We start from the raw sequence: 18746 nt of genomic DNA, 5'->3' as shown, positions 1-18746 counted from the left end.
CTTGGTACCTCTCTTTCTCTTCCTACAGCATGGCGAGCTTAAGCGTGCCTCTGACACAAGGATGATGTCAGGTGTGGTCTTGAAAATGTGTTGGAAAACTTGAGTTGTCTGCCAAAGACCGGTGACAGCTGCCAGTCTTGTGTTGTGTTAAAAAGACTTGAAGAGGCCTCAGTATAATGTCATTAGGGGCTTCTCTCCTGCTCTAAGCACACTAATGACTTTCTTTGTGTGGTTTGGCTTTTGGCAGATGGTGATGGGCACTACAGATGCTCTCGGCAATGGTCGTGCCGCCAGGGGTAGTGACCTTCTGATCAAAGGTCCCTTTCCTCTGGCACGTTCCATTTTTAGAGGATATTAAGGTGCATAACCTTAATACACATTACTTCGTTTCCCTAAATTCTTGCTCCTGATGAACTAAACAGTATTAAGTCCAAATCCTTAAGCAACATCAGTAAAATAATATTTTTGATGATGGTTAATTTTGCATGCACAAAATAAAGAACATTAAATATCAAATGATAAGACAGCTTAAAATATTGCTTTGCCAAACATGTTGCATACCACTTATATCCGGATCCCATTAGATGGTGATGGTCATAATGTTATTGGTCATGATTATGGAGGGAGTGGTCTTCTTGCTTGACTCCTAAATTATGAAGGCATAGTTACAGCTTTTTTTATCATGATTGTTCCAACATTAGCAATAAGGTCAATGTTATGACATGCTGATACAGTCACATATTTGTACTTTTTCATTGCCTGATTATTAGTGACCTTGTAGTCATAATACTTCTAAACTCAAACACTTTCACATATCACGACAATCTGTGAATTCTGGTGGATTGTGCGCAGAATGAGCGATATCACCGACGTTCTGGTTCTTTAAAATTCCAACCCTTGTAATTAAGTGATATTTTTCACCAGTGAAACCAACACAGTATGAACACATGGGGTGGAATAAGATGTGGCTTTTTAGTTCAATTTTCTGTATAATGTAATTCTCTTTTCTTAAGTCCTCATAACTTCTCCTTCACACCTTTGTTTAACCTTGTAATATTTCCATATCAAGAAAAAAATCATTAAAATATGAGGTACGAGGTCTTTTTTGGACCTTCCCATACACACAGGATGTGTTTGCCTCTGGAGTTTGTACTTCCTCAATCTCCTAAACCACAAAAATTCAGCGAATCTGAGGAACAAGAAAAAGACAGGAAGTAAAATCACCAAGAATACTAAAGGGATCAGGTATTTTCAAAACATTTTTTCTTGGCCATTCTGAGTGGATAATTTGTGTGTTGGAAAACAAAACAATTTGTTGTTCTTAAAATCACATCTAACCTTTATTTGCACGAGTTCATAGGCAAAAGAGAACTGAAAAAAGCTCATCTCTCTCCTCTCTCATATTTACCAGTTTGCACCACAATCTCACCTCTCAATCACCTTGTTATGTAGTATGTGCCCTTAGCTGAAATTTTGCCTAACTGTTTCCTGGCTCCACAGGGGTGGATGTGCCCAACAAATGTGATCTATGGCATACAAATGAGCCCTGTAATTTATTCATAAATCATCATGGCTGCTTTTGCTGGCAGGGCCCTTTTTAATTGTCTTTGATTAACAGTGGCATGTGCTGGAGATAGACCGTTGGCTGTGTCCAGGTCCCCCTTTGTTCTCAGGTAACATCACAGGTTTCCCAGGGAAATCATGTGTCAGAATGGAAGGAAACCAGCTTCATATCAGTACTTTAGTTCTGTGTGTGTGCATAGAGCCACATACAGTATAAATGTAAAGACTGAAACTGAAGCAGCATACATATACACACATAAGCTGCGTACAGTTTTGTAGATGTTGCCAAAACAGGCATATGTGCATGCAAGTAAAAAACATATATAATTTTTGATTTTTTTTAAACTATTATTATTGATATATGGTGATTGGCAATTCCATAAGCTACTTGTAAGTTATAGTTACAGTATAAAATCAACACATTTTTAAATTTAGCACCTCTAGGCTCCTATCTTTGTTAAATAGACTATTAAAATTTGATTTTATTAGTTTATATTTGATTTAACCTCTCTATAATGGTTGTCTGTGACTTAGTGTTTAATTGCAAAATAATTAAGGTTTGTTAATGTAATAAATACAAAAGAATCACATCCACTTATGAACAGCATAGGGAATAGTGTCATCGCAACAAAAGCCACTACGCAAAACTGCATTTCCTCTCTTAAGCACACTTCTGACCCTCAAGCACAGTATTCTTTCAGCTCTATTCAATAGGCAGCTTACAATGCCACTCCATCATGTCAAAGCCAATAAACAAGTGTGCTGAAATTGAGTAGCCAGATAGAATGTGCACTATTGATTGTGTTTTTGTTTGCTGTGTGGAAATGCTCATTATCAGTGGGAAAGTCATACTGGATGCAGCTTCAGCCTAGGCACTGACAAGGTGTGTTTCCTTCAGCTGATAGAAGGCCTCAAAACAAATATTGATCTAATGGGCAAATATTCATAGATAATGTGCAACAGCATTTTATATGCAAAATCATGTGTTTTGCCCATTTCTGTCTTTTAGTGGCAGTGCACTCGGTGCAAGGAAAGCACATTAAACAACATGTGTTACAATATTTATTGTTTTTAGAACTTCTTAAAGGATTATATGTCTAACACGAGGACATAAGGAAAGCATGAGTCTTATATGTTCTTCACATGTACACACATTTTTTTAAATTTAAATTTAGCTGAGCTTGAGCTTTAAAAAAAAAAGCTATGTTTTAAAGTGCAGATTTTCAGCTTTTATTCAAGGGATTAATAAAACTATAGCATTCACTGTTACAGAATTAACACTATTTTTATACACTGTCCCATTTAAAAACAAAATTGAACAAACTAAGCTCATTTTAAATGTTAGGATTGTGTTCAGTACATTTCAAGAACAAGGCTTTTTGAAGAGCAAGGATGATGTGCAGAGCTGCAGTAACTGTAACGGTATAAAGCTGATTAGCCATACCATCAATATGGGCAAGAGCTACTGTAAAGAAGAAAAGTGTCAGACAGCGGCAAAATGTCTTTATATTGAGAAAGAATAATATAGATGTAAAAAATGTGTGTTTGCTTCTTGATTGTTGATGGCTAAGTATAGGTAGCATCAGAAGAAGTTGCACAGTGTCTTTGTGGAGCTAGAAAACACTGCTCAAAAAATTAAAGGAGCACTTGCAATCAGAGTATAGCATCATGATTATTAAACTTCTGGGATATTGATCCGATCGGTTAAGTAGCAGAGAGGTTTGTTCGTCAGTTTCAGCTGCTTTGATGTTAATGAAACTAACAACAGACAGAAATGATTTTGCAGATCGAAATCACTGACATTGTTTCCCTCCTCATCATTTCTGATTGTTTTTTCACTAGTTTTGCCCTTTTTTTTGTTTTTCACTCTAAGCAGTGTCACTACTGGTACCATGAGGCAATACCTGGACTCTACAGAGGTAGAGTCCAGGTAGTCGAAGTCCTCCAAGATGGCACATTGCCAGAAGGAGCACATATGCTCTCAAGACCATAGAGGGGACTACAGGAGAGAGGCAGTTACTCCGGAGAGTTGGACAGAGCAGTAGAAGGTCCTTAACAATCAGCAGGATCAGTATTTGCTCCATCCTGCAAGGAGGAACAGGTTGAGCACAGAAAGAGCTCTACAAAATGACTTCCTGCAGACCACTGGGGTGAATTCCTCTGACCAAAGAATCTAAAACAGACTTCATAAGAGTGGACGACACCCAACATCTTCTAGCGACCCCTGTGCATACTGCCCATCACCATGGAGCCTGACTGGCATTTGCTATAGAATATCAGAATTGGCAGGTTCATCCATGGCACCCTGTAGTTTTTACAGATGAGAGTAGGTTCACCCTAAGAATATGTCACTGATGTAAAAGGGTCTGTAGAAACCTTGGAGAATGTTATGCTGCTTGTGAGCGTTTAGTATGGGCAGTCACCAACTTGTACAGCTAGGCAACGGCATCCTGACTGCCATTACGTACTGAGATTAAATCCTTGGACCCATTGTCAGACCCAACACGGATGCAGTGGGTCCTGGGTTCGTCCTGGTGCACAATAATGCCTGGCCTTATGTAGCAAAAGTTCCTGGAAGGAATTAATACCACTGACTGGCCTCTACACTCACCTGACCTAAATCCAGTAGAACACCTCTGGAACATTATGTTTCAGTTCATCTGATGTCACCAGGCTGTACATCAGAGTGTCCAGGAACTCAGTGCTGTGCGTAACCAGAAGGGACATGGTAGGATAGAGAGCAGAGACTATCTAACCATTTGGAGACAAAACTAGAGAGTAAAGCTTGTGGTAGTTTGAAATGTGCAGAGGAGGGATAATGGATACATTAGACAAAGGATATTGAATATGTAGCTGCCAAGCAGGGGGAAAAGTCTTCATGGATGTAGTGGATATAGTGAAGGAGGATATACAGGAAGTTGGTGTGACAGAAGAAGAGTCTAGCAGTAGATGAGATGAGCACACATGATCAGCTATGGTGACCCCATAACCAGGCAAAACAAGAAGACTGAAGAAGATCTGAAGTCTAGATCAGATGGACATCAACAAATGCTGAGTTTCCTCCTGCGAGATGCTCTGCAAGCTGCTTTCAGCAGCTGCAAACAGGGCTTACAGTGGTTGACAGATGAGGTCAGATGACAGATGAGGTTTGTAGAGCTCTCTAAGCATAGTCTCTTCGGAAGTCTAAATCTTGAGTGTAGCCAGTTGTTTGCATTTTGTTGTAAGCCCTATGCATTTACATTCAATAAGGCATTGTAGACTTTGATATGCCTAACCACTCAATACTGTTTTTGACTTGACTAGATATTGTGAGGTGAGCTTTTTTAAGAAAATAATTACTTGATTGTCCACCTTTGTCAGGGGTTAAAGTTTTCTTTGACAGGTGAGGAACCCTAAGGTTAAGTAGCGATGTAGTGTGGGTGAAAGGAATCACTTAGAAATAAGTCAAAATCATTTGTATTATGAGCTCCAAATTCAAGGGAACATGCCTCACCTGACTATGAAGTGTCTTGTTAGTCAATTGACTAATAAAGCAAACAGGGAACTGAAAATATCTCTCTCTCGCCCTATGACAGCTGGGATATGCTCCAGCGCCCCCCGCGACCCTGAAAAGGATAAGCGGAAGCGAATGGATGGATGGAACTGAAAATAGGGGACTAAAGTAAAAAAAAAAAAAAAACTTGCCCAGTTTTTTTATTTTGATGATTTAATTTAAATATTAAAAAATAGTGCTTCCCATGTGATGATTATATAAGCTGTTCGGCATATTTATAGAAAATGCACTATATTGTGATACATTGTTATCAGGATAAAAAAAAAAAGACTTATGTCAGGATACAAGAATTTGGCAGAGTTGGCAAAATCCAGAGATTCTGTTCTCAAGTGGGAGTACAAACACTATTGTTAAAAGCTGAAGTACTGATTCAACTTCTTTACTCAAGTAAAAGTAAAAAAAGTACAGGCTCTGAACTCAGGAAAAAAAAAGTAAGAAATATCTCTTTGGAGGAGGTTTCTATTTTTGTGCAAAGCTAACTGAACCTTGTGTTATATTAGCAAAATGATAATATCAGCAGATGGGAATACAAACTTTAGTCTAGCTTTGTTTCCTAATTATACTCAGCTTGAATCAGAAGAAAAAGAAGGAAAATAATGTTCCCTTTATCGTAGAGGATGACTTTGCCTCTAAACAGGAAAATATGTACAGTCGGGGGTTAAAGTGGGAGATTTAGCAGGCGGGGGAACCCTAAAATTGGTTGTAATGGTTCAGTGTGGGGAAAATAACCCAAACTCACAATAATTTCTGTTGAGAGCGCCAGTAAATTTTCTCACAGCTGCCTTTTTTGCTCTTTGTGGATTTACACCACTTAATTCAGCCAGATGTCAGCAGATGTTTCATGTTTCATGTCCTGGCTGATTTCCTTTACACTCAAAATATGTAATATAATTAATCCAAAGTAACTATTTTGTTTTGAAAATGTAAGAAGTAGGAAGTACAGATATTTGTTTAAAAATGTAGGGAGTAAAAGTAGTCCTGAAAATTGTACTTAAGTACAGTAACAAAGAATACTTTGCTACTTTGTTACCTCCCACCTCTGGATTTTGGTCATATTGCACAGCCCTAATTAGCACTAAACACAGAATCCGAATGTAGCAAAAGAGAATATTTCTCAGCTCCTTTGGTCAAACTCGTGTACTAGAGCCTGCTAAAGCTGGAGATACTCTTTTTCTAAAGGATAAGAATGCTTATTTTTTTCACCACTTGATTTCTTTGTGTGTCCACTCTCTTTTCTGCTCTTTCAGTTTGTCATAAAAGGACAAAGAAGGCTCTTTCAAGTGCCAACCGCCTGACTATCTTTGCAACACTAACCTGTACAAGGTTATGTTGCTGAGAGGGGGTTGAGGGTTATTCAGAGCAGATTGGCTAAGGCTACAAATGAGGAGGGAGCATTAGTAAAGGTGGAAAAGGTTGCCATCTTAGAGTGAGCATGATTGATGTGAGCACAGCAGCACTCATGCTAGGCCCTTGCTGACTGTCGCTGCAGCAACAGGCAGGAAGAGGAAGTGGGTTGACCTGGGGGTCATTGTGACAAAATGCTTAACAACAGTAGCAAAGCACTTTGGGTTGTGGGTCAGGGTCATATGCATGAACATAGACACAGGTTGCTGCTGTATCATTTGGATTCAGGGCCTGGGAGTATAAAACACTTCCACGTCGTAATGACTTTAAAGTGCTTCAGAAACACAATAAAACCTTGCAGAGTTGGTAAGTGTACTGGATCACATAACTCATATTTTCATTTCTTTGCTGTAATCATAATGTAGTGTCTGGTATGAATGTGTTTCCCCCCCAAAATGGAATCATGGTCATTTTTAGGTTAAAAATTCCAAGAATGCAGAATTCTTGTTGTTCTTGCCTAAAGGCTAAACGTTGGAAATATTTAAAGCTTTTAAATCTCAGCACAAAAACATGTATAAAATGTATTTGAGCATCTTCAGTTCAGTATATGAGCATAGAAACCCCACAGAATTGCAGTCTACTTGAGTACTTGTAGCTACAGTGTATGTGCATTCTATTTCATGTGTATGTGTATTCATGCCTCTTTTATATATGTACCTGTGTGTCCTTCAGACAAGCTCAGCATGCTGAGCAATAGGTAGCAGTTAGCTGGATTTTATATTCTGAAGCAGAGGCAGAGGAGGCAGACCCTGACCTCAGCTTCAGTCACCCAGAACCACAACTCCAGGTCTCATCTCCATAGGAATCAATAGACTACAGTAATAATGGTGATCTATGGGGCCAACATCAAAGAAGGCACTGACCTTTCCAGGCTGGAGGTTGGGGGATGACCACCAAGCTCCACATGCATGCATGTGTGTGCAGAATAAATGTTTTGTCAAAGAACAAAGCTCACTGATGTGTATGCAAGGTACACACTTGTATGTATACACATCCAGTGGCCCAGGTGAATATATAGAAAAAAGCGTGCATATTCGAAGGCTACCACAGACAGATTTTTATTTGCACATGAAAAAGAAACGTTTATTAAGTATCTTAGTTTGCTTGATTTGCTGTTTAAAATGATTTATTTCATGAATTTGGTTTCATGTCTTGCATGTTCCCACTGTTAATATTGTGAATATTGTTTTTAATGGGAGTCCCCCATTATTGCAGTGGGTTCTAATGATAAGCATATTGAAATGCTTCAGTTTCTCTGTTAGACATTTTTGGCACAATTCTTTCATAATAGTTACAATTCTTGAATTATAGGAGTCATATGTTTGTTGAGGCTTTTCTCAGTTTTCCTTGTATTAAATTGAATATGCATGTCTATATTCCCATCTTTGACTTTTGACCAAAAATCTCTTACACAGTTTGCCCTTAAGTCCAAGTAAATGGACAAAACACACATACATACACAGACCTGTTCTATTTTATAACAATTCAATAATACATTTAAAAAAGAGAAGAAAAGAGAGACCAAACTATATATACAATATAACAAATATATAAACTACATATACAGTGGTGTGAAAAGTCTTTGCCCCCTTCCTGACTGTTTTCTATTTTTGTCACCTTTGTCACAATTAGGCACAGTAAGCCCAGTAGCACATGCCCAGTTGGAACCTGTCACCCAAGAGGTGCACCGGCCTCAGCTGGCTCCTTTCAATGTGGAGGAGCGGTGGCTGTACGCTGAGCCCCTCCCAAATGGCTGAACTCCTCACCTTACTGCTAAGGAAAACCACATGCACATTTCGAAGAAAGCTCATTTCCAAAACTTGTATCTGAACTTTTCCATGGTGTTAACAAAAAGTTAAAGCCTGCATTAACGGATTCATGATGTTTCTCACCAGCGATGCTCTATCTGGTTCTAAATGGCTGCATAAAATTAGGACACAACTATTTGCAGGCATTGAGTATCAGTTGAAATTATTGATACTATTGGATTAAAACTATTTTCCAGGTTAAATGATTCCATCCATCCATCCATCCATCCATCTTCATCCGCTTATCCGAGGTCGGGTCGCGGGGGTAGCAGCCTAAGCAAAGAGGTCCAGACCTCCCTCTCCCCAGCCACCTCCTCCAGCTTGTCCGGGGGAATACCAAGGCGTTCCCAGGCCAGCCGAGAGATATAATCTCTCCAGCGTGTCCTGGGTCTGCCCCGGGGCCTCCTCCCGGTGGGACATGCCTGGAACACCTCGCCCAGGAGGCGCCCAGGGGGCATCCTTGCCAGATGCCCGAACCACCTCAGCTGGCTCCTTTCGATGTGGAGCAGCAGCTGCTCTACTCTGAGCCCCTCCCGGATGGCCGAACTTCTCACCCTATCTCTAAGGGAGAGGCCAGCCACCCTTCGGAGGAAGCTCATTTCCGCCGCTTGTATCCGCGATCTCGTTCTTTCGGTCACTACCCACAGCTCGTGGCCATAGGTGAGGGTAGGGACGTAGATCGACCGGTAAATTGAGAGCTTCGCTTTTACACTCAGCTCCCTCTTCACCACGACTGACCGGTGCAGCGTCCGCATTACTGCAGCCGCAGCCCCAATCCGTCTGTCGATCTCCGGCTCCCTTCTCCCATCACTCGCGAACAAGACCCCGAGATACTTGAACTCCTCCACTTGGGGCAGGAACTCATCCCCGACCCGGAGTGGGCACTCCACCCTTTTCCGGCTGAGAACCATGGCCTCAGATTTGGAGGTGCTGATCCTCATTCCCGCTGCGTCACACTCGGCTGCGAACCGCTCCAGTGCGAGCTGGAGGCCCTCACCCGATGAAGCCAACAGAACCACATCATCCGCAAAAATCAGAGATGAGATTCTGAGGCCACCAAAGCGAAAGCCCTCCGCCACTTGGCTGCGCCTAGAAATCCTGTCCATAAAAATTATGAACAGAACCGGAGACAAAGGGCAGCCCTGGCGGAGCCCATCACCCACCGGGAACGAGTCCGACTTATTGCCGGCAATGCGAACCAAGCTCTTGCAACGGTTGTATAGGGATTGAATGGCCCGTAGCAATGGGCCAGACACCCCATACTCCCGCAACACCTCCCACAGGACACCCCGAGGGACACGGTCGAATGCCTTCTCCAGGTCCACAAAACACATGTAGACTGGTTGGGCAAACTCCCATGCACCCTCAAGTATCCTGGAGAGGATAAAGAGCTGGTCCAGTGTTCCGCGACCAGGACGAAAACCGCATTGTTCCTCCTGTATCCGAGGTTCGACTAGCGGACGAACTCTCCTCTCCAGCACCCTGGCATAGACTTTCCCAGGGAGGCTGAGGAGTGTGATCCCCCTGTAGTTGGAACACACCCTCCGGTCCCCCTTCTTAAAGATGGGGACCACCACCCCGGTCTGCCAGTCCACAGGCACTGCCCCTGATCTCCACGCAACATTGCAGAGACGTGTCAACCAAGACAGCCCTACAACGTCCAGCGCCTTCAGGAACTCGGGGCGGACCTCATCAACACCAGGGGCTCTGCCACCAAGGAGTTGTTTAACTACCTCAGTGACCTCGCCCCCGGAAATTGGCGGGTCATACCCCTCATCCCCAGACTCTGCTTCCTCCTCGGAAGACGTGTCAGTGGGATTAAGGAGGTCCTCGAAGTATTCCTTCCACCGCCCGACAATTTTCTCAGTCGACGTCAACAGCGCTCCGCCAGCACTATACACAGCGCAGGTAGAGTACCGCTTTCCCCTCCTGAGACGCCTGACGGTTTACCAGAATCTCTTCGAGGCAGTCCGAAAGTCTTTTTCCATGGCCTCTCCGAACTCCTCCCACACCCGAGTTTTTGCTTCAGCCACTGCCCGAGCCGCATTCCGCTTGGCCTGTCGATACCTGTCGGCTGCCTCCGGAGTCCCACAGGCTAACCAAGCCCGATAGGCCTCCTTCTTCAGCCTGGTGGCTCCCTTCACCTCTGGTGTCCACCATTTGGTTCGGGGATTACCACCACGGCAGGCACCAACCACCTTGCGGCCGCAGCTCAATGCAGCAGCTTCGGCAATGGAGACGCTGAACATGGTCCATTCGGACTCAATGTCCCCAGTCTCCTTCGGAATGCTGTTGAAGCTCTGCCGGAGGTGTGCGTTGAAGATCTCGCGGACTGGGGCCTCTGCTAGACGTTCCCAGCACACCCTCACTACGCGTTTAGGTGCACCAGGTCTGTCCAGCGTCCTCCCCCGCCACCTGATCCAACTCACCACCAGGTGGTGATCAGTTGACAGCTCAGCCCCTCTCTTTACCCGAGTGTCCAGAACATATGGTCGCAGGTCTGGTGATACGATTACAAAATCGATCATCGACCTACGGCCTAGAGCATCCTGGTGCCACGTGCACTTATGAACACTCTTATGTTCGAACAGGGTGTTCGTTATGGCCAAACTGTGATTAGCACAGAAGTCCAATAACAAAGCACCGCTCGGGTTCAGATCAGGGAGGCCGTTCCTCCCAATCACGCCCCTCCAGGTCTCGCTGTCGTTACCCACGTGAGCATTGAAGTCTCCCAGCAGGACAACAGAGTCTCCAGGTGGAGCACCTTCCAGCACCCCCCCCCAGGGACTCTAAGAAGGCTGGGTACTCCGAACTGCCACCCGGCGCATAAGCGCAGATGACAGTCAGGACCCGTTCCCCGACCCTAAGGCGCAGGGAGCAAACCCTCTCGTCCACCGGGAAAAACCCCAACGTACCGGCAGCAAGCCGAGGGGATATAAGAATACCCACCCCAGCCCGCCGCCTCTCACCAGGGGCAACTCCAGACTGAGACAGAGTCCAGCCCCTCTCCAGGAGACTGGTTCCAGAGCCCAGACAATGCGTAGAGGTGAGCCCAACTATATCTAGCCGGTACCTCTCAACCTCACGCACCAACTCAGGCTCCTTCCCCACCAGAGAGGTGACATTCCATGTCCCTATTGCCAGTCTTGGCAGCCGGGGGTCGGTCCGCCAGGGCCTCCGCTCCTGGCCGCCACCCGGCTCACAATGCACCCGACCCCTATGGCGCCTCCTGCGGGTGGTGGGCCTGCGGGAGGATGGGCCCATGTCTCCTCTTCGGGCTGTGCCCGGCCGGGCCCCATGGACTAAGGCCCGGCCACCAGACGCTCGCCCTCGGGCACCCTCCCCGGGTCTGGCTCCAGGGCGGGGCCCCGGTAACCCTATCCCGGGCAGGGTAAACTGTTCCCTCGATATTCTCTTCATGGGGGTCTTCTGAATCGCTCTTTGTCTGGTCCCTCACCCAGGACCAGTTTGTCATGGGAGACCCTACCAGGGGGCAAAAGCCCCCAGACAACATAGCCCCTGGGATCCCTGGGACACACAAACCCCTCCACCACGATAAGGTAGCGATTCAAGGAGGAGAGGTTAAATGATGATCTTCTAAATTAGTGAGATGCCATTTCCTCTCCAGCTTATCAGTTATCTGCTTGATGAGTTATACTTTGAGAGTTAGGGTGTCAAGTACTTCTGATTTAAGGGTTTGTATTTTAAAGGAGCTACAGTAGGCAGAGTTGTGCACAATGAAGATGTAAATTTATTAACAAGATAACTTTCCTCTGTGGGAGTAGTGTTCAATTAGCTGCTCTGCACTGTGTTGGTACGAGGCACTGAAGATGACAACAGTGGAGGAAATATAGCCTTAACCTTAGTTGCAACACTTTAAGAAAGACATCTACTGTGATGAAATCTACTCACCACTGCTGTGTAATCAATTATTGTAAATTTAAATGTTATCAGGAAATGATCAGCAAAGAGAGTTTTCAGGAAACACTATGCCATTTGTTAAAACAAGATCTAGAGCGTGATTGAAGTGGTGGGTTCTTTTACATTTTGAGAGAATTCACAAAGCAGGAACTCCAGCAACACTTGAAGGAAGATGAACAACTTTAATAATAGACCAACGCGTTTCGGCTTGTGGCCTTCATCAGGGTCATCTTCCTTCAAGTCTTGCTGGAGTTCCTGCTTTGTGAATTCTTTTATCCTCTCCATGCACCTTGGAAGCAGGTGAAGTTGTGCCAGAAAATGTTTTTTGCTACATTTTGAGAGAAGACAGTTCAGTCTAATAAGCCTTGTTGAGGCAGTGACTTTTAATAAAATCACCCACAATGATTATTTTATACAAGCTGAACACTAAATCAGACAAAAGCTCTGAGTAACGCCCGGGTGGACAACAGATAACAACAAATATAACTGGTCTTTGAGTTTTCCAGCTACAGTGAAGGCGTAGTAGGTTGGAAAATGCTACAATCAACCCCCTAAATTTTGAATTTTTCTTAACAAAGTCAGTATGACAGCAGTATGTCTTTTCCAGAGGATTGGTATATTAAGTACTTTTACAAGTGTGAGTTAATGAGACAAGCAATCGACAATTTTAGAAAATGTGTATTAGTTTGATAGTATTAAGAGCTTAAGAGAAAAGCCTGCTCTTATAAGCATGGTGTTAGCAGTACTCTGTCGTCATGTTGTACTTTAATAACATTATGTTTAAGAGTAACGGTGTATTGTGCACAAATGCTGTGGAAATGTTGTGTGGAGGTTGTGTGAATATTGCGTTATTTATCCTTATGCATGTGTTTTGTGTTTTATCTAAGTCAGGAGTGTGTGAATCATTTTGAAATTAATTATTATTTATAACTTCATTTAGATTTGTTTGCAAAATATATGGGTTTAACTGTGGAATGGTTTGATTCAATATGATTTCTATTGTGTGTTAAGTTATAGGTTAATGAGTGAATTCCATTGCATTGAATATCATTTTCACATTTTGTGTGATGGTGGATATCAGTAATAGCTCAAGCTGATTTAGTTTTGTTGAATACTGGGTCCAGGTCATACCAAATTTGAAAATCAGTAAAATTTCACATTACCTACAATGTTTTATAGATCATAAAAAGTTCAGAACAATATACTAGGCCTCGGGGGGAATGTGTTTACAGCTTATAGAAGACAAAGATTTAAGTCAGTTCTGCTAAAGTCAGATAAATATAATGAAATACATCTTTTCAGTATGTAATGCTTCAAGGTCATAGGTCAAAGGCCAGGGTCACAGGAATTAAGAAATAGTGTTTTTCCATTGGATCATCTACAAAAATTAAAGTGTTTTTTTACTTACTGTTATTACTTTCATCAGCATAAAACACCAACGTTTTGGTAAAGCTCTTGTCCTTCGGGGGGAGGTGGTCTCTCTGAGTGCTCTTGCTTACACGCTGCTGGGTGGGTCTGCATAACTTTCTTCCCTCAATAAATGAAATCATCAAATTAAAAGTTGCATTTTCTGTTTACTCAGGTCATCTTTATGTAACGTTTAAATATGACAAATATGCAAAAAACAAAAACATCAACAGCGAGATAAATACTTCTTCACAGCACTGTATATATTGATAGTTTTGATGCTCCTCATTGCACTTAGACATCAGAACACTGCAATAGAAACAATTGTTTGTTTAACTTCAATTCAGTCACCGACATGAAATCATGTGACACAATTTGCTTATTTTCATTTTCTTTATGTAGTTTTAGTGGCTTGAAGGACATTTGAAATTCAACCCCGCTTAAGACGTAGAGTCTTCCTCAAACACTGTAGAAATCTTCCCAACACAGCTGACATTGACTTTTAAGTGCATAAAACATAACTGACATTATTTTCATATTTATCAAACTATCTGGACGGGGCTACTGTCATGCTGACCATCTGCATCAGGATAGAAATGTTTAATCATAGGATAATGGTGATTGCTACAAATACCTTCATATTGATTTGCAGTGAGCCTCTAAAGGGATAAATAGATCCAGACTATATCAGCAAAGTGCCACCATAAACAAAAAACACTACTCGTGCATAAATGTAAACATATTTCTAATGTGTAATTATGTTTACACATGTTACACTTTCAAGGAAATTTAGGACTTGTGCACTTTTTCTAAGGATTATAATTTCCACTTTTTTACCTGACTTCATTACATATATTAAAATATATATTTTACATAAAATAACGCAAAATACTTACACCATTTCTCTAAGCTACCTAAAAATACAAAACTCACTACATAATAATATTTTTTTCAGATATTTGAAAAGAACCTTTAAAACCCCATGATAAGGGTTTTAACTGCATTAATGTAACTGACAGTCATACTTCCATCATTGCATATGAGGAAGCTAGCTGATAGTAGATTATTAATAAGAGATTAATAACTATCATTATAACGTCTGACCATAATGTCTACGAAGCTTGTGTTTCAAGTTAGTCCGATCTGTCGTCCATTCCATTTTCCGTGATGCTTTGGAACTTGCTTAACACTAAAGAAACCATTTCCCTGACAGTAACATGTTAACAGCTTCCAGTTTTGTTGATGAATTGGATTTATTAGCTCACAAAATTCCTTTAGCAATACCTTCTTTTGTAATAAATGCATAAACACACACAAACCGCATCAGACGGCTCGATATAGCAGTTCCTTTCCTCCCACCTCCAGGCCTCCATCAACACCCAAACCCCCAGGCACCTTCTTGGCCCTCCCCCAGCCCAGGACCCTCTCTCTGGGGTCATTATGGGCTCTGACATGCCCCGCTGGCTCCATGAATGTTAATGCCCAGTGGAGAGAGCTAGGGGTCCAAACACACACACACACACGCGCGCGCGCTCACACACACACATGCACACACAGGCTCATGCAATTACATGCACACACCTCTGTGTTTTTATAGAGTATGTTCACAATCTGAGAAAATGGCGTACACAAATACAAACACACTCACTTACCCATTCACTAACACACACACATACAATAGGTTCCACACTTGCAGAGGGCCGCACACAGTCATGCACAGGTTGACAGACCCACACACACACACACACACCCTCTTGCTATCTGATCAGAGATCACACAGATGGTGGATACGTTGTCCGTGTCATGCAGCCAGCCCGGGGCTCAGCAAAGGCCCACGTTAGCGTAGAGATGGAGAGATGGATGACTCGTCCGCTTTCCTCCTCAGTCCTCTTCAGGGCTCTGTCTTCTTTGCGTCTTTTCCTTTTTATTCATTCACGTCTCTTCTTGTCATCTCTGGGCGTTTCTTTCCTGCTTCTCCTTTTTAGTAACCAAGCTTTTCTGTTTTTACCCCCATCATACCTGACGCATCTTCATTTCACCTGATATCAATATATATATTTGTTTATATATTTGTTTTGTTTTATTTCTACATTTACAGTTTTAGTAATTCTTATAATGTGTTTGGGTAATAATGCACGAAATGGCTCCTCCTGTCTGCATCAAGCATTCATTCAGTCTGTTGGCATTTGCTTTTCATCGATTTCAATTTTTGGTTTTAGAATGAAGCTAAAAAAATAATAAATCCTCCACAATACAGCAAAGACAGCAACATGACTTGATGACAGTCTGACTAAATAGAAACCCGTCTTTGTGTGGCTCACCTTTGATTTACTCTGAATTAAAGTAGATGTTTATGAAACTGCATTTTAAATTACAAACACTCTGACATGACACTGCACACACAAATGTATGATTAAAAAACAAAAAGACACATATTTGCACAACAATACATGCATGTAAACGTAGGTGAACAATACATCCAGAAAATCCTGACTGGTCATTAAATGAGCCGACACTATTTTTGTTGGTTTGTTACTTTGCTAAAAATCATGCAATTTTGACTTCACTACATAATTAGTCATTGTGTTCATTAGTGGTGCTTTCATTATTTTCTGTTCGTTTTGCCTGAGCCGTCTGTATCTGAAGTGTAGGTTTGTTTAGCATTTGTTAATGCTAATGCAGTCCTCCTTATTTAGAGTGTGTAATTTCTGCATTCATTCAAGTTTTTTTCTTCATTTTGCTTTAATTTAAGCTGATCTGATTATAATTTTGGTTGCGGCAATTTTGCAGTGCTAAATAGCTCGAGCCTTTTCTCCAGTGTAAATGCATACAACCAGCTGTAGGCAGCACAACACATTGGGCTAATAGAGGATCACATTTGGAAGCCATGTGAACATACCTCCCACCGGCGCCTCATACGTGAACACTTTGCTAAGCATCTGTTTTACTTTTAGAATTTTGGTTTTCCAGCGAAACACAATTTTTTTTTCTCCCTTGTTTTGCTTTCTATGCTGTTTACTCTCAATGCTCTTATGTTTTCTCTACTCCCTCTATTCCCCCATCCTGTCCTCATCCTCACATTTCCTTATCCTCCTTCCCTTTTTCCTTCTTGAGTATTCTGGAGTCGAGACAATCAGGCGCTCCAGTGGAATAAGAATTCCTGCATTATTTGATCATCAGTGTTTATTGTAATCCTCGACCCTGGCCCTGCATTTCAAACACAGATTGTGGATTATGGTGCTTAGGTAGCCACTCTCTCTCTCTCTCTCTTTGTGTGTGTGTGTGTGTGTGTGTGTGTGTGTGTGTGTGTGTGTGTGTGTGTGTGTAGAGGTGCAGTCACAGTTGAAAATAGCTCAGAAATGATATAATGGAACAAGCAACCTGTGTGTTTTTGCTTGTGATTGGAGATATATAATACAATTTATCTTAAGGAAGAAATGTGAGAGGTCTTTAGTGTTAACATTTTTTATCTAAATGTCCCCTAAACACAGAGATAGACAACACATGAATGTATGTAAAATTTACAATGCACTGAGTTGGGTCGTGCAGGGTGTGCGCATGTGAGATTGCCATCATCTTCTTGACCCTGCTATTGATGAAGGTGATAAACTACTAGTAATGGCAAGAGAGAACAGAAAAGCACACATGCTGTCCTCAGTTATGACTCTTACCTACAATGTTTGACGTATTCTAACACTTTTTTTTCTTTTGGTGTAAAGTGTTGTGGTCACACTTATCATAAACTTTATCTTATAAGATGAAACTGCAGATATTAACTATATATTAGTCAATGCACAGGCCTAAACCATCCAAAAACCATGGTATTTATACCACCATACAACCAGTCGTACTACTTCCTTCCTAAAGCTTTTTAATACATAACACAAGACTAATCTCTAAACATATATGGCTCCTACTAAACCTTTCATTCTTTCCATAATGAAACTAACTAGTGCAACGATGAACTGATTAATCAATTGACAGAATTTTTCTCTTATGACCGTATATCAGGCCTTTCTGAAAAAAGATGCTGATAAAAAGCTGGGAGAGAGCGTGTGCAGGAACACACAGACTAAAGGCCCAGGCCTGTGCGTTAGCCCATATGGGCTGCCTGAACGAACCAGTACGCTAAACCACAACCTCTCAATTCGTTTTTTTAATAAGTACAGAAATAACAAGCAAAAGCAGAAAATGACACACTGAAGTTAATCTTCACATTTCAGCGAAATCTGTGTCATTAGAAGCTTACTGATGTACTGTAGTGCATATTAGCCACCGAGATCATGCAGCCACTAATTATCACAATACCGCTCCCAGCAAGCTTGCTCACATGACAGAACTGGAAAGCCTATGAATGGCCCACATTCACCAAATCGACTGAAAAAAAGGAGGTGGATAAACTCTGCCCTTCCAAGAGACTGCGCTGCGATTGCTAATTTATTGTTGTTTTAGGTTTCTTTTAAGTGCTTTGTTGACTGTAAGAAAAATATTGACAAACACCGGCTTTCTCCTTAAATTCAGAGATTTAAACACTGTGTAAAATGACAAATTAAAGGTGAAAAAGTGAAAACAGCAGGTAAATCTATCCCTGCATTCTGACTTCTCCAGTGCTCATAAAACACATTAAATGAGCTCAGTGAAAAGAAAAACCCAGCTCCATTTACGCACACACATCCACGCACACACACACACACACCTTATTGACATGTCTGACAACGAATAGCAGGACATTTTTATCAGCTTGTACACCACTCTTATTTTCCCAATAACTCTGACAGCTTTCCACTGAAGTGTGCAAGACAGAGAGTAGGAGAATGAAACAAAAGGGAGTAGGATTTGCTTTAAAAGAACACACACTCAGATCCAGGCCAAATAGTGCAATGGTAAGCCAATTGAGTGAAAGAAAAATCACTCCTACATGCATAGTGGCAGGCAACGGAAATTTCCTTGCAACCCCAATGACTGGCTATTAATAAATGGAGTAAGAGTCTAATGAGAACAGAATCCTCTAGAGGCAACTCTTCTTTTCTCTTTGCTGCCCTCTCTCTCATCATTCGCTCTTTCACAATCATAGGTGTTAATAAAGTGAA

Source organism: Simochromis diagramma, unplaced genomic scaffold (assembly GCF_900408965.1).
Source record: "Simochromis diagramma unplaced genomic scaffold, fSimDia1.1 OVJJ01000024.1, whole genome shotgun sequence".
Classification (NCBI taxonomy): Eukaryota; Metazoa; Chordata; class Actinopteri; order Cichliformes; family Cichlidae; genus Simochromis; species Simochromis diagramma.
The sequence above is the reverse complement of the archived record's forward strand: the minus strand, read 5'-3'. Positions refer to the sequence as shown.